Source organism: Rattus rattus, chromosome 13 (assembly GCF_011064425.1).
Source record: "Rattus rattus isolate New Zealand chromosome 13, Rrattus_CSIRO_v1, whole genome shotgun sequence".
Taxonomy (NCBI): Eukaryota; Metazoa; Chordata; class Mammalia; order Rodentia; family Muridae; genus Rattus; species Rattus rattus.
Genome location: NC_046166.1, coordinates 14,583,598 through 14,608,146, shown reverse-complemented (window position 1 = coordinate 14,608,146; position 24,549 = coordinate 14,583,598).

Sequence of the window (24,549 nt, the reverse complement as noted above, 5' to 3'; positions counted from 1 at the left end):
GAATGGATCAATTTGCATTCTTCTCCATGCTTACCTCCAGTTGCAACAATACCATATGTTGAAAATGCTGCCTTTTTACATTGGATGTTTTTAGGTTCTCTGTGAAAGATCAAATGACCGTAGGTGTGTAGGCTCATTTCTGGGTCTTCAATTCTATTCCATTGATCTACCTGTACCAATACCATACAGTTTTTATAATGATTGTTCTGTAATACAGCTTTAGGTCAGGGATGGTGATTTCCCCAGAAGTTCTTTTATTGTTGAAAATAATTTTCATTATCCTAGGTTTTTTGTTATTCCAAATGAATTTGCAAATTGCTCTTTCTAAATGTATGAAGAATTCAGTTGGAATTTTGAATTGGATTGCATTAAATCTTTAGATTGCTTTTGGCAAGATGACCATTATTTATTACATTCATCCTGGTAATCCATGAGCATGGGAGATCTATTTTCTGAGATCTCCTTAAATATCTTTCTTCAGAGTCTTGAAATTCTTAACATACATATATTCCATTTGCTCAGTTAGAGTCATACCGAGGTATTTTATATTATTTGTGACTATTGTGAAGGGTGTCATATTCCTAATTTTTTCCTCAGCCTGCTTATTTTTTGAGTAGAGAAAGGCTACTAATTTGTTTCAGTTAATTTTATATCTAGTCACTTTGCTGGAGATGTTTATCAGGTTTACAAGTTCTCTTTTAGAATTTTCGGGGTCACTTTAGTATACTATCACATATTTAGTGAAGGGACTATACACAAGGCTAATTGAAAAAAATCAATAGAGCTCCTATACAAGAATGACACATAGGCTGAAAAAGAAATCAGGGAAACACCTGATGATAGTTTCAAATAACATAAAATAGCTTAGGGTAAGTCTAACCAATTAAGTAACAGACTCGTATATCAAAAACTTCAAGTCTTTGATAAAAGAAGTTGAAGAAATTATCAAAAAATGGAAAGATCTCCATGCTCGTCCATCAGTAGTAAAGTAGTAAAAATAGCTACCTTACCAAAAACAATCTATATGTTTAATGCAATGTCCATAAAAAGTACAACACAATCCTTGGCAGACCTTGAAAGGACAATACTTAACTGTATATGGAAAAATAAAAATTCATAGTCGCTAAAATAATCCTGTACAGTAAAAGAACTTCCATTGGTATCACTATTCCTGATTTCAAGTTGTACTACAGAGCTATAATAACAAAAACCGCATGGTACTGGCATGAAAACCAGACAGGTTGATCACCTGAATCAAATCAAAGACCCAGGCTTAAATCCAAACTCCTATGTACATCTAATTGTGGATAAAGAAGCAGAAAAACACAATAAAAAGAAACCATTTTCAACAATTTTTGCTTATCTAACTGGATGTCCGCATGTAGAAAAATAGAAATAGATTCATATCTATCACCCTGTACAAAACTCAACTCCCAGTGATCAAAGACTTCAACATAAAACCTGATACATTGAATATAATAGAAGAGAAAATCTGGAGTATACATGAAATTTGGGCACTGAAGACTACTTCCTGAACAGACATGTTAGTACAGGTGCTAAGAACAAAAATAAACAAATGGGATCTCATAAGCTAAAAAAAGCTTCTGTAAGGCAAAGAACACCATCAATAAGACAAAGTAGCAGTCAACCTAATCGAAAATTTTTCCACCAATTTCATATCCACGGAGGGCTAATACCTAAATAACTCAACATTCCATCTACAAACCAAATATTCCAATTAAAATGTGTACAGATCTAAACATAGAATTCTCAGCAAAGTAATCTCAAATGACTTAGAAATACTTAAGAAAAATTTTAACATCCTTAGTCATTAGGGAAATGCAAATCAAAATGACATTGAGATTCCGTCTGACACCTGTCAGAATGGCTAAGATCAAATACACAAGCAACAGCACATGTTCATAAAGATGTGGAGTGAGAGGAAACCACTACATTGCTGGTGGGAACGCAAAGCTGTACATGTGCTATGGAAATCAATATGTGGGTTCCTCAGAAAATTGGGAATTGATCGACCTCAAGAAAGAGCTATATCACTCTTGGGCATATACCCAAAGAATGTGCCAACCTACTACAAGGAAAATTGCTCAACTATTTTCTTTTCAGATTTATTTCTAATAGCCAGAAACTGGAAAGAACCAAGATGTCCTTCAACCAAGGAATGGATACAGAAAATGTGGTACATTTACACAATGAAGTATTACTCAGCTGTCAAAAAACAATGATATCATGAAACTTACAGGCAAAAGGATGGAAATAGAAAACATTATTCTTATTGAGGTAGTCAATCAGAAAGACAAATATGATATATACTCACTTACACGTGGATATTCGCTATTAAGTGTAAGATAATCATATTGCAATTCACAGACCCAAAGAGGCCAAGTAACAAGGAGGGCTCGAGTAGATTTCCCTGAGAAGAGGGAATAAATACATTCTGCAGGTAGACTGCAGACAGGTTGGGATGGGTGCAGGAGGGAGCAGGAAAGGGTAAAATAGAAAAGCATTCATGGGAAGAAACATGAATTAGTATTTGTCCTGCTTCTCTTGTTCATGTAGATCAATATTTGGCTTTCTTACTGTTAGAACAATGATGCATCTGTGTGCACATTTTTGTGTATATCTCCTTCCATATTTTCACCTTAACCAAACTCTCAAGGCCCAGAAATTCTTTGTGCCATGAGTCCCCCGAGCTTTTAAACGAATGTACAAACTCTGGCAGATACAGTCGCTGTGAAGGATGTTTTATTAAGATTCTTGTATGAGACACAACAAAATAAGTCTATTATAAATTGCATAAACAGCCAGGGTTGACTCCACCTTCTCTTCTACCCATCATTAACGAACAGAGCTTTACCTGTCCCAGGACAGCTCTTTGGACCTTAGCCCACACATTCTCTCAAACTTGGACACCTGAAGAAGCCCTGGATCTGTGTGGGTACCTTTGTTTCACTGGCTTTCTTCTTGGAGCTGCTTTGTCCTGCCTGGACATGCTGGTTTTTTTTTTTTCATGTAAAACCTCACTTCATATGATCTGGACTTTTCTTGCAATAGCAGTCACTTTATCTAGCTCCTATGCACAACTAGCATTTGAAATAGTGCACATTCTCTTGAATAATGGATATAGAAATGAAAACAAGACACTGTGCCTGGCCCACCCATAACCCACAGGAGAGAGGAGGAAAGACAGATTAGTATACAACCTTGTTTAAGAACCTCTTATCCCTTGGGGACTCCGGCATTTGTTCAAATATGTTTGTTTCTGGGAAGCCAATATGAAACAGACCATGTGATATATAATTCTTGCCATCATATATTATGACTGATACTGGTGGTAGCATCACAGCCCTTATGATGATCTTGAGATAGCAGGGAGCATACTATCTATTTTACAACTGTTGAAACTGAGGCATAAAATATTGGCTTTACCAAGGTCTGACAGAAAATGGAAAAAAATCTATAAATCCAATGTATATGTTTGTCTCCCCAAATCATGATTTTTTTTTCCTCCAGTCAACATTTTGTTGATATTTTTGAACTGGTCCTTATTGCCAATGGATGAAAGGTAAAGAGAAAGCCTTTTAAGCTCATCTCAATGAAAGATTATTACAGCTTCTGAAATCAGGCTAGTGTCAGACATGTGACATGACAAGGGAGCATTTCCTCATTCAGAGGGTCATTAAAGGAAATGAAAGCTGACACCCCTTTGCTATGCATGAGAAAACAACATAAATGGGAAAGCTATACACATCATCCCTGCAGTTCTCTGGGAAATTTGCAGCAGAAACAAATGGGCCAGTGTGTGAATGGGTAATGTTTCATCAATGGGAACTAGGGAATCATGAGGCTAAGCTTGCAGAAAAAAATGATCTGTTCTGTTCAGTATGAAATGAATTCTCTGGTGAAATAAAGGTGATGCTTAACCACCTGCTCCTCCAGTACAAGATCTATGTCTCTGGGTTGAAACTTGTGGAGATGAAAAGATGCTACAGCATATTCTTCCTGGCATATAGGCAAAGTTTAGGAGTCTCTTCCGTGGCTGAGCAGGAGCCCCTTTGCAATGCCTCTGAAAATGGGGCAGTTCCCTGTGGTCAGACCTTGATCTATTCACCCAAGGCTCTTGCTAGAGGTTAAAAAAATGAAAACAAGATTATGCTGAGGACTTTGAACATGGTGTCTAGCATAATATTTCTTATAGCAAAAAATGATACAATAAGTCTCTGTGGTTTGTACTCTGAAGTAATGGTTTCTAGCTAATTAAGAGAAGGGAATGGGTTGATTTCCAGAGGACAGCTGATCCTGATGTCAGTTCCCATTCTGACCCACCTCAGGCCTCAGTCTACATGGAGATTTGGTCTGTTTATTCCTAGCAGATGATTCATACAGATTTTATTGATCAATTAGTCGCTAACTAACAGGTTCACCTCTCGCATTAGTATTCTTATACAACTTTAGGGAAGACGAATCATAAGTTAAATGTAATGAGATATGCTTCTCTGTACTTCTCACTTTGCATAACAGAACCTGGAATTTGAATATTCTGGAGATGTTTGTATATTGACTTCTCTGATTTTATGGAAGTAGGTTCTGGTCTATTCAAGAGTATATAAATAAGGCTGATAATTCTAAGTCAACATTAATTGGACATTTGAGTGCACAAACCGGTGAGCACTTTTCATCCATTATCTCAATTGGAATTCACATAAATCTATGAAGGAACTATCATTATACCATTAAACACATAGGAGTGACAGATCAATAGGCTAGGTAAGGCAAATCCAGCTGTTTTTCTTTGACTACAAAATCCCAAACCTAGATTGCTTGGCTTCTTGCTGCCTTTTTGACCATTCTTAAGACTTGCAAAACAAATTGAAGAATTGGATGTTCCCAGAAGTACTTAGCAGAGAAATCTGCTTAACGTGTTGATTCCTTTATTAAGCCCTTTCAGGTAGTATTGCCATAATCAGTAGATCTCATACATTTCCCCAGAGAAGTATGGTTGTGCTACAAGTGATGATAATGATGATGATGATGATGATGACGACGACGACGACGACGATGATGATAATGATGATGATGGTGGTGGTGGTAATGACATTTGCTTAGATATTATTATGTGTTGGATTCTTCCCATACATGATTTCATCTGGTCCTTACAATTATCAGAAGGAGACTACTCCCTATCTGAAACATGATGTCCCTGAGCATTAAATGCTTTTGATCAAGGTCACAGCCCTAGGCAATATTGGAACAGGGACTTGAAAATGGACTTGCTACAGAGATGGTTTCTGTCCTTGTTCTAAGTGATTGCAAATGGAAATACCTTCAGGGAGGACTAGTGTTTTCCTCTCATAGAACTCTCCACATATAGATAGCCATGCTGAGATAGACCTGATGATTTTCTTTCAACATCCAAAATACACTGGAAGAAGGGTTCCTTACCCTCTGCTTTCTTGAATCATAGAGCTTTAGAAACATGTTGGAAACTCTGCTCACAGCCAGAAAGTTCTCCCTTGAGAGCCTGCTGTGGCAGGCTAGTCCCATCAGAGTTACTGAAGCAGCATGAGCACTTCAGTGTGTGGAATCCTGTAGACCCTGGCTAGATTATGGCTCTGAGATACACAGATTTCAAAATTGGAGCAATAAAGCACACTTTTCTCCTCAGCTTGAAATTGCCCCCTAATTGGACCATGAATAGCAATTACACTATAAAGCCTAACAGAAATTTGTGGGTAATTCGAGTATGTCTTGGGCAGTGGGTCTTAATGGAGGAACCCAGCTAATAATCACTGAGCGATTTTCACCCTCCACCAAGTGATAAAATCGTCATGAAATCCTATCAATCACTCTGAGAAATTGCAAGTGTGGTGTTAATTCCAGTCAGAGCAGTACTGAGAGGGCTGAAAAACCTTCTCCTACTTAGAAGGATCCTTCTGTCCTTGAGAAAATAGGAAAAGTAGAAACTAAGGTGCTCTCACAGTCTTTGAGGTCAGACATCAGAGTTCTGTCTGTTGTCATGCTGCACAAGCAGCACATGCCCACATCCACAAGTCTTTGTATGAATAATATGTTCCCTTTTCTATTGCACAAGTGAGAACATGGAATCAACCCGGACCCATAAAGGTAGTACATTATTGATGCAGAGTTCATTTTATTTTGGCTTTCTTTGTTTGAACGTCAATGCTGAAGAACTTTGCTTTGTGTATCTTAGGCAAGTGCTCTGTCTCTGGGTTGCACTATAAACTCAGCCAGAGATAATTTAGTCTCAAAATCCTGTGACCTTTTGATCCTAATTCCACCACAAAATGTTTATTGGGCACCTATGTTGAAGCTGGCAACTTTCTATATATCTGCAATGTAACACTTCAAGAGTATGAAAAAATAGGAGTAGAGTGTACAAAGGGCTGGTGGTTACTTTATTAGTCATCACATTAGTTTACCCCTCTATGCACCTCCCCCCTATTTCTTACTCTCTGTTTCCAGTATCTAAAACTCCATACCATTATGTTCTATTGAAAGCAGGTCATGAGACATTGATAAGAGTAATTCTCTTAAATACTCCATTAGGGGATTGGATAAATGACAAAAAGAACAGAAATCAGTCAAAAAGCCTGAACCCAGGTTTGGAAGATAGCTCCGTGGGTAAAGTGCTCGCTGTACAAACTTAAGGTTTGGGTTCCTAGAATCAGTATGAAAGCAAGGCATACTTGGTCTGTATCTATAACCCATTATAAAGTTAGGGAGAGAAAAAAAGATTTGGGAAGCTTGCTGGCTAGTGAGTCCATTGAAAGTCGCAAACCTCTAGTTAAGTTAAAATATCATATTTCACAAAATAAGGGAGAAGGCAAAAGAGGAAGATAAGTATCATTGACCTCTGTCTCTTACACTTGCACATACATTACACAATATATGTAATATATTGTGATAGCCAACTAACTACCATTCCCAAAGTCAGAGCCTAGAGAATCAGAGAAGCAAAAACATTGAAACACTTCATTACCTTGCTATTGGACATTAGGTTTAGACTGCTCTCCCAAAGGCTTATGTAATAAAAAGACTTGGTCCTTGGCTTGGTGCCATTGGAAGGAGGTGGAAGTTGGAAGATGAGAGGCCTAACAGGAGGTTTTAGATCCCTGAAGATTTGTTCCTAATGGTGATTGTGCTGTATGGATTTCTTTCTCTTTTTGTGCTACTCCTAGATGTTATGAGCTATGCAACTCTACCACATTCCCTGCCTAGATGAGGCACCTCCCCATAGTTCCCATAGGGTGGGTCATCAACCAAAACATTTATCTGAATAAGACAATTAGCTTGGGTAACTTGACATAGTAACAGAAGACTGACTAAGTCACTGAGATGAGTCAGAAAATTGTTCATCCATCAAATGTGTCAATCCTTAGTTGTCCTAAGGATAGTAAAGTTAACCCTCCAGTAAGTTCAGCCCTCAGAAAAAATAGCAACGTTTGCTCCAGAAGCCAAGAAGTCCCTCTGCAACAGAACTCAGAGATTGACAGTTGGTAAAGACAAGGCCAGATCCCCAGTCCATCAGAAAATTGGTAGAAAAACCTTCTATGAGCCCAGCAGAAGAGCAGCAGTAGACTACACACCTGGAATCAGTCATACCTGACTAGACATGATTGCTGCCTCATATTCTCACTCTGTTTAACTAAAACTTACCCTGCTCACCTTCTGATATCCATCACAGGTCAGGTTACATGAGACAAGGAGGACTGAAACCCATATTGCAGAAGGTACTAGAAGCTTCCTCTCACATCCCTGTGTCCAACCCACTTATCCACCATGCTCAAAATATTTCAATTCACCTATTCCTTGAGAAAACTAACCATAGAAAACCAATAAGAGGTCATTTTTTTATTCTAGTTGAGGCATCAAATATTCTTCATACACAACCCAAATAAGTAAATTTTGATAAAGAATGAATTCCTTTGAAACCGAGCTGAAATCTAGTAGCTTCTTGCCTAAAATAGATGCATTTTAGGGGATCAATGTTGGTTTTAGTTTTGTTTCTTGTTTGTTTCTCTCAGGAATAGGAGGTATAATCAACAGTATCTGGGTGAAGAGGCAGATAATATGTAAGCAAAATCACATTAGTGAATTTGTTTCTTGCTTGGTGGGAGCATTTCGGAGCTCATCTTTTTGGTAACACATGTGAGCCTGTGTATCATCACTGGGAGAAATATCACCCTGAATAACAAATATGAGTGGTTGAAAGCCAGATAGGATTGTTTTCTCTGTATCTTGGTTTCAGGCTGCATCAGTACCACATGCTTCAAAAGGGACAAACATATTTTGTGAATCATTTGCTCAGCTCAGCTTTGGGCCATTGGTTTCTCTTCATGTCAGCATCCTTCCAGAAAATGATTTAGGTCACCCTCAAGGATAAATGCTGACTGGTTTATTCTCAACTATGTGAAGAAGTGATAAAAAATAGAAACCAACTTTGGAATTATTTAATGCAAAGGTCTACAATTCTGTGAATCCCTAAGATAAAAATATTGAAATCCTCATTGCCAAGAGGATTACATTAGCAAGCACAATCTCAAGGAGCTTCTATGATCTGAATATGTCTCTTTTAAAAGTTGTATGTTAACTCATAATCTTTATTGATGGGTCCTTGCAAATGATTTGGCCCTGAGAGAGCACCAGTCATGAATGGATGAATTTATTGATTTTGTTCTTCTGCCATATGTGAACATGGAGCTCAGCTCCTTTTGTTCTATTATGTTAGGACACAACCATGAAATGATGTCATCAATGGAACAGACACATATGAAACTTTGAACCTTCCAATGACTTGATCTCAGAATTCTCAGTCTGGGTGAAAGAAATATATGTATATTGTGAATGATCCAGCTAGGGATGATGATGATGGTGGTGGTGTTAGTGGTGATGATGATGATGATGATGATGATGATGATGATGATGATCTATTCTTTTCTCATTCATTATATCTTGACTGTGCTTTCTCTTCCCTCTACTCCCCCTAGTACCTTGCCCTATACCTCCTCTCTGCCAGATTTACTTTGCCTCTGTTTCTCTTCAAAAATAAAAAGAGTAGGCCTCCCAGGGATATCTACTAAGAAATCACAAGTTACAATAAGCCTAGGCACAAACCCTCATATCAAGGCTGGACAAGGCAACATACTAGGAGGGAAAGAGTTCCAAGCATAGGAAAACAGGTCAGAGACACCTGCCTACTCCCTCTGCTGGGAGTCTCACAAGAACACAATCTACACAACCACAAGGTTTATGCAGAGGGCTTAGGTCAGACCCATATATAGTTCATGATTGGAACTTCAGTCTCTGTGAGTCCCTATGAGACCTTCTTAGTTGAATCTGAGGGTTGTGTTCTCTGGGTGTCAACTAACACTCTGCCTATTTGAGTACTTTCTTCATGTTTTCTGTAGGTGTTCTCCCAGCTCTGCCTAGGGCTTGGCTGTTGGTCTTTGCAACTGCTCCCATCAGTTGCTGGATGACCATCTTCAGATGACAATTGGGCTAGGCACCAATCTATAAGTATAGCAGGATATCATAAGGAATTGTTTTATTGAATTAAAAAAAAAGTCATGTTTAGTTCTATCCTGTGTCTCTGGGCTGTCCTATCTTTGGTTTCTGGCCATCCAGGCAATGTCAGATATAAAATACCTCTCATGGTGTTGACCTCAAGTTGGAATAGTCATTGGTTGACCATTTCCACAAGTTCTGTGCCAACTTTCCCCCCGCACATCTTGCAGGCAGGGTAGATTGTAGGTTAAAGTTTTTATGGCTAGATTGATGCCATATTCCATCTTGTAGGAGAGCCTTGCCTGGTTATAGAAGATGGTAGGTTCAGCCTCTATATCGTCCATTTCTAGGACATTTCTCTAGGGTCACCCACAGATTCCATAGAGTTTCTACAGCACTACATCGCACTCCAGATGTGCCCCCAATTCCAGTCATATCTGTAATTACTCCTTCTGATTTTATAGTAGGTGAAAAAAATCCGTGACATGGCTGAAGATAGACAAACAAAACTGGAAGAAAGGGAGGGATTTAAAAGAAAAAAGGAAAGTAGGGGATAAGCTATAAGTAAAATAACTTTCAAAGTGCAGCTTGCTCAGCTTGGACCTAAATAGGTTTTCATTTGTGAAACCCAATGAAGAGGAATTTATCTTAAGTTCCCCTTAATGCTCTGTACAGGGAATGCCCTGCTGGGAGCATCTGTATGCATCAGGAGACAGATGCCCTGCATAACTTAATAATGGAAGGATGGATGGTAATCATGTCATTGCTGTCTGAGCTCCCATTAGAATCGATGGGGATTATTTCTTTCCAGCCACTGAATCACCCAACTGCCTGCTTTCTCCTCTGATGTTGTACACAGCTTTGCTGAAGGGATCATTCTAAAGCAGATATATGCTAAGGGCAGTGTTGGAAAGGGGGTCCCCTGGGAAGCTTGCTTGGGCCTGTGCAGATGCAGCTCATGCTCTTCCATCTCCTCCTGTGACGATCCCTCTGGAGCAGCCAGACGTTGTCACTCAGTTATTGGGTCACATTCTATACAGGGAAACAGGGTAATAAAAATAGCACCTTGCCTTTGAAAAATGTTTTACAATTTCCAAAGTGCTTCTCATACCTGTCATCTGCCTTGGTCCTCAGAATACACTTCTCTGTGAGGAAGGACAATATCCCATTTGACAGAAATGAACTCTGTCAGCCAAAGTCACCTGCCTAGCATCTCTGATTGTTCTTCAAAGCATGAGTAGTCTCAAGGCACAGCTTAATAGGAAGTTGGGTGTAGCATGGCCCACGTCCTTTCACTGTCCACATCTAACTGACAATTGTGCTGTGTTCTTGCTTAGGGTAAGTCTCCCTATCACTGGCAGTGCCCCTGCTGTATTATCACCTCCTACACACTCTTACTTTCCATTCCTTCCTCTTCACTGTTGTGTGCCCTTAACATTTATCTGCTTTAGAATGATTCCTTAGGCAAAGTGGTGCACATCATTAGAGGACAAAGCAGACAGCTGGATAATTCAGTGGCTGGAAAGAACTAATCCCCATCAATTCTAATGAGAGCTCAGACAACAATGACATGAGAAGAGGATAAGGCAGCTGGTTGGTATTTACTTAAAACACAAAATTAAGAGTTTACTATCCTTATTCATAATTTTATGGACTCCCTAGGACATCACAGGTTCAGCCTGTCTCAAGAGATCTATTGCTGAGTTCTCAAGTGCTGTTAGCCATCTCTCTCTCTCTCTCTCTCTCTCTCTCTCTCTCCTCTCTCTCTCCATCCCTCCTCTCCCTCTCCAGTGCTACTCACAAGCATCCCTTTAATAAGAAGGAAGTATCTCTCCTGAAAGCTCTTGCTCATGTGTGGGCCTTACTGGGATTATTGTAGTTATGATCCTTATGATCACAGCAGCATGTGGATATTCAGAAATGCAGTGATGAGAATACTTCTTTTTTTTTTTCTTTTTTTTCCGGAGCTGGGGACCGAACCTAGGGCCTTGCGCTTGCTAGGCAAGCGCGCTACTGCTGAGCTAAATCCCCAACCCCGAGAATACTTCTTGATAACCACTATTTACTTTACTTATTTTATGTGCATAACTACTCACATATATAACTGGTGGCATAGAATGTGACAATATATATAGAATGTATGGAAAATATAACCACTTCCTAAGACAGATGTCAAACAACAATCCTCCCTAAAACCACCTGACTCATTACTTTATATTTTGCCTCTCTCTCTCTCTCTCTCTCTCTCTCTCTCTCTCTCTCTCTCTCTCTCTTTCTTCCCCTACTTTTCACTCCCTCCTTCCCTCCATCCCTTCCTTCTTCTTCTCAGATCGTCTGGTCACAGCTCATTTTATTTGTGTCCATGCATGGTTATGTCCTGTCTCTAATACAATTGCCATTGAAAAAAGTATGAACTACTGGAGAAGAGAACCAGCATAGATATTGTGTCAGACATATGATTGATTTCCTGTCAGCTTGACTGCATTAAGGGATTATTATTTCTGGGTGTGTCTGTGCGGATGTTTCTGCTAGACATTAGCATAGATTGATCGAATAAGGGAAGGTAACTCACACCAATGTGGATATTCAGCTACCAGTCTATTCATTCAGCTTCTATTTTGTTTAGTAGAACCAAAGACAGAAGATGGAGAAATTCTACCCCCTTTGAACCTCTACCTTCTGACTTTTAGTACCAGCATTATTAAATTCCAGTGCCTTCAACTTGCACAAAATGAAAACCACTAGTTTTTGTGGGTCTCTACATTCCAGATGTCAGATGATGGGATTCAGTCATTCTCAAAAATGGTGTCATGCCAATCCTTAGAAATTAATCTACATCTATTTATCTACATATGAATGATTGACCCTTATTCTCTGGCACAGATTTAATCTTATTTACTCTGTGGTTTCATCCTTAAACTGTGTCTAGGTTTTATGTTTAAATGAGTTAAGACCATTTAAATACGAATCCAAGGTCAGATAATTATCCAACAGTAGAACCAAGAATTGATTCAGACTCTTCTGACTCTGAAAGCCAGTATCTTGTCTCAGTATCAGATGATAAAGAAAACTATGTTTATAGTACATAAATTCTCTTTTTCAGTACACTAGAAAGAAACTGAGTACTTTACTCAGTCTCATAACTATATGTTCATTTATCTCTAGACTAAATGCCATTTGCTGTCAGGGATTATGTCTTATTTAGCAGATAGCTCTGGTTTTTGGCATGGTCACTGAGATCAAGAAGTTGCTGCTTTTGTTTAATAAATGTGAAGGAGATAAAGTAAAGTTTACCGGGAAAGTTTGTTTTACATTCTTTTAGACTAATGATATAAAGTGTGATGGCAAGATGACTGCTGCAGCCAGGAGTGGCCCTGGGAGTTTGTAATAAATTCTCAAGATCTAGCTCGAAATTCTGGGGATACGGCCCCAATATGAATTTTACTAAAAGCATTCCACATGATTCTGACTCACTAAATGCTAATAATTCCTGTTTTAAGATAAAGATGAGGAACTGAACTGATCCCACAGCTCCCTACACCCAAATTCTGGGGGGAAGGGGAAGAACTGAATTTTCAGAGGGTAGACAAACCTGAGACCTAATAGAAGAAAAAGTGGGGAAGAGTCTTGATCACATGGGCATAGGGGGACTTTTCCTGAACAAAACACCAATGACTTATGCTCTAAGATCAAGAATTGACAAATGGAACCACATAAAATGGCAAAGCTTCTGTAAGGCAAAGGACACTGTTGTTAGGACAAAACGGCAACCAACAGATTGGGAAAAGATCTTTACCAATCTAACATCTGATAGAGAGCTAATATCCAAAATAGACAAAGAACTCAAGAAGTTACACTCTAGAAAACTGAATAACCCTATTAAAATGGGGTACAGTGCTAAACAAAGCATTCTCAGCTGAGGAATATCGAATGGCTGAGAAGTACCTAAAGAAATTTTCAACATCCTTAGTCATCAGGGAAATGCAAATCAAAACAACCCTGAGATTCTACCTCATACCAGTCAGAATGGCTAAGATCAAAACTCAGGTGACAACAGATGCTGACCAGGATGTGGAGAGAGAGGAATATTCCTCCATTGTTGGTGGGAGTGCAAGCCAGTACAAACACTGTGGAAATCAGTCTGGAGGTTCCTCAGAAAATTGGACATTGCACTATCTGAGAACCCACCCTTTCCTGGGCATATACCCAAAAGATGTTCCAACATACAACTTAGACATATGCTCCATTATGTTCATAGCAGCTTTATTTATAATAGTCAGAAGGTGGAAAGAACCCAGATGTCCTTTAACAGAGGAATGGGTACAGAAAATGTGGTACATCTACACAATCACATGTAGCTCAAGAAGAAGGAAGACCAAAGTGTAGATGCTTCACTCCTTCTTAAAGTGGGGAACAAAAATATTTATAGGAGGGGATATGGAAGCAATGTTTGGAGCAGAGCCTGAAGTAATGGCCATTCAGAGAGCCTGCCCTACATGAGTATACTGTATATATATGCGTGCGTGCGTGCGTGTGTGTGTGTGTGTGTGTGTGTGTGTGTGTGTGTGTGTGTGTGTGTGTGTATTCACCAAAATTTGGTAATATTGATTAAGTTAAGAAGTACATGGTGACAGGAGCAGGATATAGCTTTCTCCTGAGAGGCACAGCCAGAGCATGTCAAATACAGAGGCAAATGCTAGCAGCAAACTATTGAACTGATACCGGGATCCCCATTGGAGAAATTGGAAAAAGGATTGAAAAACAATCCCATAAGAAAAACAATACCAAGCAACCAGAGCTCCCAGGGACTAAACCACTACCCAAAAACTATACATGAACTGACCCATGGCTCCAGTTGCATGTGTAGCAGAGGTTGGCCTTGTTGGGCACCAATGAGAGGAGAAGCCCTTGGTCCTGCCAAGGTTGGATCCCCAATACACAGGAATGTCGGGGGGCAGTTAAGTGGGGTGGATGGAGAGGGGAACACCCTTATAGAAGAAGGGGAAGGGGATAGGATAGGTTGCTTATGCCTGGGAAACCAGGAAAGGGAATAACATTTGAAATGTAAATAAAAAAAAAACTATCCATTAAAAGAAAAAAAAAAGGAAAAGAAAGATAAAGATCAGCTTTACTAAACGGAATTAACACAAACCCAGTTTCTTTCTAGTCTTTCAAACCTCACTATTGTCTCCCAATTGAAGGAAGTTTAAGAGAGATTCGCCTAAGACTTCTCTTGAAGAGGTCTACTAGCTGTGCCTCATTGTCACAGCCTCCCACACATTTTCATGCCAGTGCCCTCTGTCTTTCTACACAACGTTATGCCTATGGCAGAAACTATTACAAAGGGGTCTTCCTTGGTGCTGGCGCTACTTTCTACTCCTCGTGATTTCTGCATCTAGGGAACTGTCTGGTTGAGAGAGCCCTGATATTTTATCCACACTTCTGATCATATTGCCCAGACCTACAATTTACCTACTACTATGGTGAGAAAGAAAAGCTGGCAGCAATCTTTCAGATACCACCGAATATCCTCTTTGCATTTTAAAATCCTCTGCTGCCTGTTAAACTTGTTTCCTATCAGGACCTGGATTCTTGGAAAGACCATCTTCTTCTAATAACAGTTAAAACTGGAACAATGCCCCAGACAGTCTACGATTCATTTAATTGCTGTTTTTATAGTGGAGGTCCCAAAATAATCATTTTCAACAGTCCCCTTGCCTGACCAATCAGCCCAGGAATCTTAGATTGTCTTGGAGGGGTATCAACTTTGAGGTGGGAGGTGAGACAGGATTTCTCTGTGTTAGCTCTGTATTTCCTAGAATTCACTACGTAGACCAGGCTTGCCTCAAACTATTCATGAACAACTTAGCATGCCTTCAACTTTGTCCTCACTGAAAAGAAGCATATGCCTTCTTAAAATCATCCTTTACATAGCTCAAGAAGTACCAATATGTCCATATGCTCCCACTTGATTTCTCCACTTTGTCTTCCCACAATTCCTGGCTCTACTAGTCAAGTTATTTTCTGTTACCTACAAGTGTCCATGTCAGAGGATTCATTGATGACAGCCCAAGGCATTAGCACTATGGTTCTGGAATTAAAAGCTTTCCTCCTGAGAAACAAATCTGTCCTTATCTCTTCAATAAATTGAGAGCATTTGCAAGGCATTTGATGTTACAAAGCGCTGTTGCAATCCTTCCAAGGCAGATCCAGTACTGATATAAGATAAGGAAAAATCTTCATAAATGGCATAAATGTGCAGTGACTACCAAGAACTTCCTAGAAGCTTTTCTTTGTGAGCTTGACTATTCCTACCTCAGGATCATTTTATTGATTTTCAGAACATTCTTCATGGAATTTAAAGCTTGGAGGGATGCAGAATAGCACATAATCCTCCCCACATCCCTATAGACATGCTGTGGGTGCACCTGATAGAAAGATTACAATGGAAGCAAATTACTAAAAATCAAGAGCATGCAGAGGTTGAATGCTATTGATAAGAACCAAAGGTACTGAACACAATAAATAAACCAGAATAAGACTGCTGATACAACTTGTCCATGTGTATGGTTTCCTGCTGCTTCAGGATTATTGGTTTGGGCAAATTAAAAAGCTCACTCACATTGTAAGGTAATACTCTGTGTTACCTCAATATTACCCTGTTCCAATGGCTTCCTAGGTTTAGAGATTGTATTAGTTAGGGTTTTGCTGATACCATGACCAAGGCAACTCCTATAAGGACAACATTTAATTGGAGCAGGCTTACAGGTTCAGAGATTCAGTCTATTATCATCCAGGTAGGAGCATGGCAGCATCCAGGAAGGCATGGTGTAGGAAGAGCTGAGAGTTCTGCATCTTCACCTGAAGGCTACAGGTAAAAGATTAGCTTCCAGGCAGCTAGAAAGAGTGCCTTAAAGCCCACGCCTTAGCAACACACTTTCTTCCACAAGGCCATACCTATTACAACAAAGCTATACTTCCAAATAGTGTCACTCCTTGGGACAAACATATTTAAACTACCATGTTCCACTCCCTGGTCCCCATAGGCTTGTTCACACATATGTGTCTCTGGGGGCCACACCTACCCACAGTATAAGGAAAAAAAATTAGTTCAATTTCAAGAATCCACATAGTCTATAGCAGTCTCAAAAATGTTAAAAGCCCAAAGTTCAAAGTCTCTTCTGAGAGTCATTCCATCACTTAACTATAATCCCTTATAAAGTCAAAATCAAAAATGAGATCACATCCCCTAAATATCACAAGATATATACTACCACAAAATGTCATAGTGAGTAAATATTGGAACAAACAACCAGCTGGGCAAGCTCCAAACTCAGAATCTCCCTGTCTGATGTCAAAATGCTCCTCAGATATAAAATTCCTTTCAGCTTTACTGATTGCAATCCAATTCTTTTTCTTGAGCTGATTCTATTCCATGCCATCAGCCAGCATCCCACTGCTCTAGCATCTGTAATATCTTGGAGTATCCAAGGTGACCTCAACCTTACATCTTCTTGTTCCAATGTCTGGGATCCACATGTGATCTGCAGGCCTCCTCCACAGGGCTTGGGTCACATCTACAGCTCAGCCTTCTGTAGCACTCTAGACTCCAGTTCACTCCACTGCTGCTTTTCTTGATGATCATCCTATGGTACTGTCATCTCCAAATACAGTGGGGTCTTCCGCTTCCACTAGGCTTTACCAATGGCCTCTCAGGCTCTCTTGATGGTGACAAGCCTCAACTTCTTTCCATGGCCAGTACCTTCAAAACCAGTACCACTTGAGCGATTCCTATACATTACCAAGTCCAGCTGTAGCACAAGGTACAACCTTAGTTATCTCTGGATCACAGTTTCTTTGCACTCTCAGAAAACACTTCCCAGAAGTGTTCACCTCAGTGATGCTGGTCTCTTCTTAATCATCGCTAATTTCTTAGCTTCAGCCAACCAGCATCAATTATCCCAGTAGTTACTACTACTCTAAAGCCAGAGCCACATAGTCAAAGCTGCCAAGTTCTACTGTTTGTTGGGGCTGAAACATGCCCCCTCTTCCTTATTCTATTACCAACTTTCTGTTTTCCAACTCCTTCCCTGCCTAAGCTTGGCTTGGCAATTTCTTAGAACTTACTCTGTAGATTGATCTTGAACTCAGAGACCTCCATGGCTCTGTCTCCTGAATGCTGAGATTAAAGGTGTTTACCACCATGCCTAGAGTTAAATTTTTATTCACCTAGAACTTTGTTCTGCTCAGCTTGGACTAGAATTCGAAGATCTGCTTGGCTTTCTTTCCTGGAGTTAAAGGTGTATACCAGTATGGCTAGGCCTAAGCTTTTCATGGCACTGTTCCTCAAGATCTGGATCAAAAGCCTATGTCTTTTTTTTTCCTGGATTTTAATTCATTCCAGATTAAAAGTCCAAGTTAAAACAATAACCTAATATAACTGTTCCTTGTGCTATGGCAAACACATAAACAATAAGCTTAGCAGGGTGGGATCTTGCCACAACCTCACCATCTTAATCAGTTTATCTCCTTGAACACAAGATTCAGCTCCATATCACTTCCTGGTGCCCACTTATTACTTGAATCACAGATTTTATATTTTTTTCCTTTTTTATCTTGCTGTGTTTGTTCAAAATGCTCCTCATGAGATTTAAACCAGATAATGAAAACTCTGTTGGGATTTTTTGAGACTTCCTTTGTCAAGGAAATGAAATCTCTTTACCTTAGCTTCAGGTGGCCTCTTCAGACAAGGACAAAAACCAACCACATTCTTCAGCAAATAGCATAAGAACAGTCTCTTGGCTACTTATTAAAATTCTTCTCCTTTGACATTTCCAGAACCAGGCTTCCACAGTTCAAAACACTGTCAGCAACAACATCTTCCATATTTCTACTAAGATAGTCCATTAATCCCCACTTAAAGCATTCCACTGTTTTTCAAATCCAAAGTTCCCAAATCCACATGATTCGAAACAAAAAAATAGTCAGGCCTTTTACAACAATATACCATTCCTGGTACGAACTACTGACTTAGTAGTAAAGTAGTCAGCTTTACTACTGTAAACAGTGCACCATGACCAAGGCAACTTTTAATAAGGACTGGCCCACAGGTTCAGAGGTTCAGTCCATTATCATCTACAAATTAGCATGGCAACATCCAGAAATACATGGTACAGGAGTGGGTGAGAGTTCTACAACTTCATTTGAAGGCTGCTAGGAGAAGGCTGCTTCCTAACAGCTAGGAAGAGTGTCTTAAAGCACAAGCCCTCAGTGAGACACTTCATCCAACATGTCCATAAAACCACACCTCCAAATAGTGCCACTTTCTGGGCCAAGCATATACAAACCACCACAGTGTTCACCTTGCTTTTCAGAAATGGTATCTAATGGTCTACTCTCAGTATCTCTGGAATACCAATGAGTTCTGGGATCAGACAAGTGCATTTATAAATATCTGCTACTCTTGACCTCAGGCCATTGGTCAAGTCACCTAACACCATTCAATCTCAAATTCCTGACCTCCCAAGTGATTATAAGAATAAATGTCACATCCCTCTTAGGAAGACAAAAATACATAAAATCAGTACATTGCTGAAAAACACTATGAGTTATATTAAATTGTAGGTGAAACATTTCCTGCTGTAGTACCCATTCCTAAATCTGTGGGCATCTTCATCCTGACTCTCATTTTCTAAGTATGCTCTTTCCTGTGTCTCCACTCTTGCAGCTTGTTTTCATATTGGTGTTTCTTTTTCTCTCGTATTAAATCCTTGTCATTATTCTTCAGGGTGCTACTGTCCTCACCTCAGTTGGCACCATTTGAGCTTAGAAGTTCTACTATCTCTACCAAGCCCTTTGGAGATTTGGATCTGATTCTATCCACCTGGCACTAGAATTGTTTTTCAATAACCAAGTTTTGCCTCATTTGAGAAAAGAAAGTGAAAATAAGCTGGTGGGAAGAGAGTCAATGATGTTTTTTTATTACAGAGCATACTGGGAATTCTGTTTATTTATTTATTTATTTATTTATTTATTTATTTACTTTGTACACAGATCAGAGCTTCTCTTCCCCTCATTCCTTTCCTGCCAGTCCCTCCCTTTCCCTAAACCACCCCCAAGCACCTCTCCTTTCCTTCTCAAAAAAAGGGGAGGCTTCCCATGGATATCAACCAGCCTTGGCATATCAAGACTAGGCACATCTTTTCCTATTGAGGCTAGACAGAAATCCCAGTTAGGGGAATGTGGTCCAAAGGCAGTCAACAGAGTCAGAGACAGCCCCTGCTTTCACTTTACAAGTTCCACATTTAGACCCACCTACAAAACTGTTACATATGTACAGGGGGACTAGGTCTGTCTCATGATGTTTTCCTATTCCAGCATATACTGGGATTTCTTAGGTTTCAGGAATGAGGGAGGGTCAATGCTTCTTTGCTCAACAAAGCTAAGGAAGTTGGTTTATCCTGGATTAGCATAATTACTAGGACCTTGACCAGAATATCTTATAAGAAAGGAGCTGAGAAAGTTCCTGAAAAATCAAAGTACATCAAGAAAATACACAAAGACAAACATATTCTTCCAAAGCAGGTATCTTGAACTCAGAGTATGAGTGGAGAATCTAGGTTAGAACTTGTGCAATAACCTATCCTCAGGGGACAGAAGATGTCAGGGTGAGTTCACATGAGCAATGGATAAAGGAGGTAATTTTGTTCACAGATAGCTGGGCTTTGGAACTAGAGAGAAACTTTTGTAGTCTTTTCTGTAGCTTTTCTGTGTCAGTGCACCTGTAGGAATGAGCCTCTTCACTGCAAATTATGAGTTTTTAAAATATTCCCACATCTTAGCTTAATAATTTTCTCTGTCCCAAATTATGCCATATTAAGGTGTTTGAAGGTCCTAGTACAAAGCAATGGGAAAGGTGAATAGAAGTATTAATGGCACCATTGTGTTACAGTCTAAGTAAGAAGACCAGGATGTAAAGGCAAGCTCTAACACGCACCATATGAATGACAGGGGTATAAATCCTTTTCTCTCGTATAGAATCATACTAATGCCCACAATATTTGATTAAATGGAGTAATGAATGGAAATAATAATAATAATAATAAGGCTAACATAATTTATATTTTATTGTGTTTTAGCTGAAATAGGTTTATATTGCTCTTCCCCTCCCTTTCCTCCATTCAGACTCTCTCATCTACTCTAAACTCAATCCCTTTCCTTGTCCCGCCCTTGTTTGCCTCTCGGAGGTTGAGGTATAGACCTTTATTGCTGCAGACACTGCACACTTCGAACAAAGGACTCAGATCAACCTGGATCTGACATGAAAGTTGTTTGCTTTTGATCTAGCTTCCACGGTTCCAGAAAATACTATGCAAGCTGCCAAGAAAGGGAAGCAATTTAACAGTCTTCCCTAGCTATAATAACCAGTAACCACACAATGGCAAGTATGGGAAAATATACTCAAAGGTGCAAGAAGTGGTGCTTACATGTCATTGACAATCAACAACTATTTAATTGAACAGAGCTATTATTGGAAGGCCCACGCAACAAGAGAGAAATCATACCTGGTAATGAAAATCTAGATGATTTGTAGAGGCCAGTGAGACTACAGAACTTAGAAAAGAATCAGTACTACTTTACTAGTCCAGCAAAATTCCTTACCATAGTCCAAATTTTATACTTATATCCATAGATAATTGTAGTTACTACCCCTCATCAAAGATGTTTCTTTGATGACCATGACAGAAAATCACTTCTGACATACAGTACAGAGATCAACAGATCATGGGAAAATCAGCCTATAGCAATGTACCTAAAGCAAAGTTCATGAATCTATGCCTTTGGGAACAGAAGAGAATGCAGAAGGATTCTAAGAGCCAAAATAACTCGAAGTCTGCTATGAAGCAGACTTTCTTAGAAATGACTGAATAAACAAAACCAGAACAAGGGTAATATCAATGGGCATATTAATGTGGTAGGGAATAATTTCATGACGTCTCACATCTAGACAAAGAACTACGATGAACTTAATGACGCTGTGTAAGAAATAATTAGTCTCTGTAAAGGATGAACTCCATTATTGTCCAGTGTAGAGTGGTCAGCCCTGAAACCATCTAACAATCTACAAAGAAAAGACAAAAGCAGATTTTGAAAGTTACACACACACACGCACGCGCGCGCGCGCGCGCAAACACACACACACACACACACACACACACACACACAGGTAGTAATAAAATTCTGAAATGCTTCTGTCCTCAACATATTTCTACCTGTAGTCTGTGGATAGAAGATTGATCTGAGTTATTATGTGTTACTCATCTTCAAATCACATTTCAGGTCTCTTCACCATGAAAAGAAATTGAGTTCAGTTCCATGGGCAATAAAAAGTAACAAAATGTGATTCATAGCCCAAGGAATTTATGAATGGATATGAGAGATATGAGGAATGATGGTCATAGCTAATGTCCTCTAAAATTCTGTACCATTGGATGTTAAAAGGTTACTTGTATTTATTTAGTATCTTCTTTGTCCTAAGGCATCTTTCAAAGTTAAAAAAAATGTCTTTATAATACTTCCAACTACACTGTGTGGTAGGTTTCTAATTATCTACATTTAATCATTGTGAGAATTGATGCTCAGAGGGGCTAAATAAGTTTCCAAGAAGCCAACTCATAGACAATAAAGGGGATTTTAAGTAGCCTGATTCTTAAGTTATATATTTTCTAAAAACTTTTATTAACTGTAAAGAGAGTGGCAGAGACATGTTTGCATTGTCCCTGGGGAGATGAGTTGCTCTACCACTAGTGAACAGAGAAGCAAACCATTTCTCAAGAACCGTAGGGTTCATTGACATATTTTTCTAAACTTGTAACTGTGAAAACAGAAATATAGTTTCTCTCATTATTGCTAGAAATGAATAACGTAGGTTGGAGTGTCTAAGTAACCTCATGTGGGATCATTGATGGCTCTAACTGAGAAACATCTAATGAGACTGTATTGGAAATCTTCCCAGAATATCATCCTGAATAAATGGGTCATGGAAATTTTCAAAACTGTGGCCTCAGAAAATAGAGGATAGATTAAAATATTCAATATTTTGAAATGAAAAAATAAAAGGAACAACTAGGTTAGAAAGCCTAAAGAACACATTCTTACAAATAGAAAGCAATGGCATTTACCTTGATTTCTTCCTCGGAGTTAAATATAAGATGTTATTAAAGGCACAACACACCTATGATACAGGATTTGGAAGAATTAATATAGAACTGACCTTAAAGACTCCTCCCTAAGGACCAGCTCTCATAGTATCCAATGTTCCTATGCAAGAGCCAAGAGAAAAAGCAAACAATAGTCTAATCCTGCCTTAAAGCCTATGCAGCATAACAACATCCAGCACAGCAAAATATACCCCAGGGTGAAATAGCAACAATTGTATCATGGAGGTAACCAATAGCCTTCTAATTAGAAATTAATCCTACTCAGTAAGAGGGAATTGTACCTGGTACTGTATACCTAGGAAACGACCAGTGGCCAGATAGGTCATAGAACCGATTACTGCTACTTTCCTAATCCAGCACCAATTTCTAACTGTATTCTAAAGCATATTCCTGTTCCCACAGATAAGTGAAGCATTCACCATTCATTAAAGGAGCTTCTTTCTGCAGCAGTTGGTGACCACTGTAGAAACCCTCTGCTTATTAAAATATAGAGCAAAACACACCATAGGTTACTGTTTTTGTTACATTTCTATTGCTATAATAGGATATCTATAGAAGAACAATTTTTACTTGATCTTATAGCTTCAGAGGGTTAGAGTCCATGATCATTATGATGGAGGACATAGTGGCAGACAGCTTTGTCACTGTAACGGGCACTAAGAACATAATCTTGAGACAAAACTACAATGCGGAAAGAAAGGCTGGGATGGCAGAGACTTCTGAGAGCCCATTACCAGTAATGCTGCTCTTCCAAAGCCAAACCTCCTAATCCTTATCAAACAGTTCCACCAACTAGGGATCACATATTAAAATAAAGGAGCCTTTAAGGGCCATTTATATTCACAATACCACAAATACCAAGCCAAATTAGTACGTCAACAGTGTAACTCCTATTATTATGGGATATAATAATAAGGCTTAGGGAAAAATCACAGAAGGGAAAGTCTTTTAGAAGTCAGGTGACTAAGATGTCTGCTACATGATAATATCCTCTGTGAATAACAAGGAAGCTCCTGCATAAAATCTAAAAAATGTGGTATCCAAAACAAGACCTTCATAGTTGTAATACCAGTTGACATGGAAACACTGGTTTAAAAAAAATCCCACAAAGCACCACCCCTAGATGAAGCAATTAATGGATATTAAGAAGGAATACTAAGTTCCCTCCAAAGAAGTCCCCTGGTAAGTTACTCAATCCCAAGATGTCAGCACATATAAATAGTAGTTACACTTCATGGACTTGAAAGATGTATTCACACACACACACACACACACACATACACACAAACACACATACACACAAACACATGCATACACACTGCATATGACATAATAATTTTTAAAAAAGAGGTCATGAATTATATAAAGAGATTGCAGACATGGAAGAGTTGAACGGGAAAGAGGAAGAAATAAAAAGGATGTAAATACAGTAAGCATGTAGGAAATTCGGTAAAAAAAATTTAAATGAAACAAAAAATAAATAAAAGGCAAGGAAGAAAATAATTACATTGCAAAGTTAATTCATATTCACAAATTCTGCTAAGTTTTTCATGGATTGGGTCTTAAGCCAAAGATCCTGAGATGGGATTGAACACAGAGAAAGAAAGTCAGTCAGTAGCTGTAACACTTTGTTGTGATGCAATGAGGATATGGTCATAATGATGTCAGGGTTAACATTGGAGATGGCTTCCTTGACAGAGAAGCCCACATAGAAGAAAGTAGAGCTAAGGGTAGGAAGACAGTTCCAAATCTCAGATATTGATAGAACTACTCACACTTAAATTAC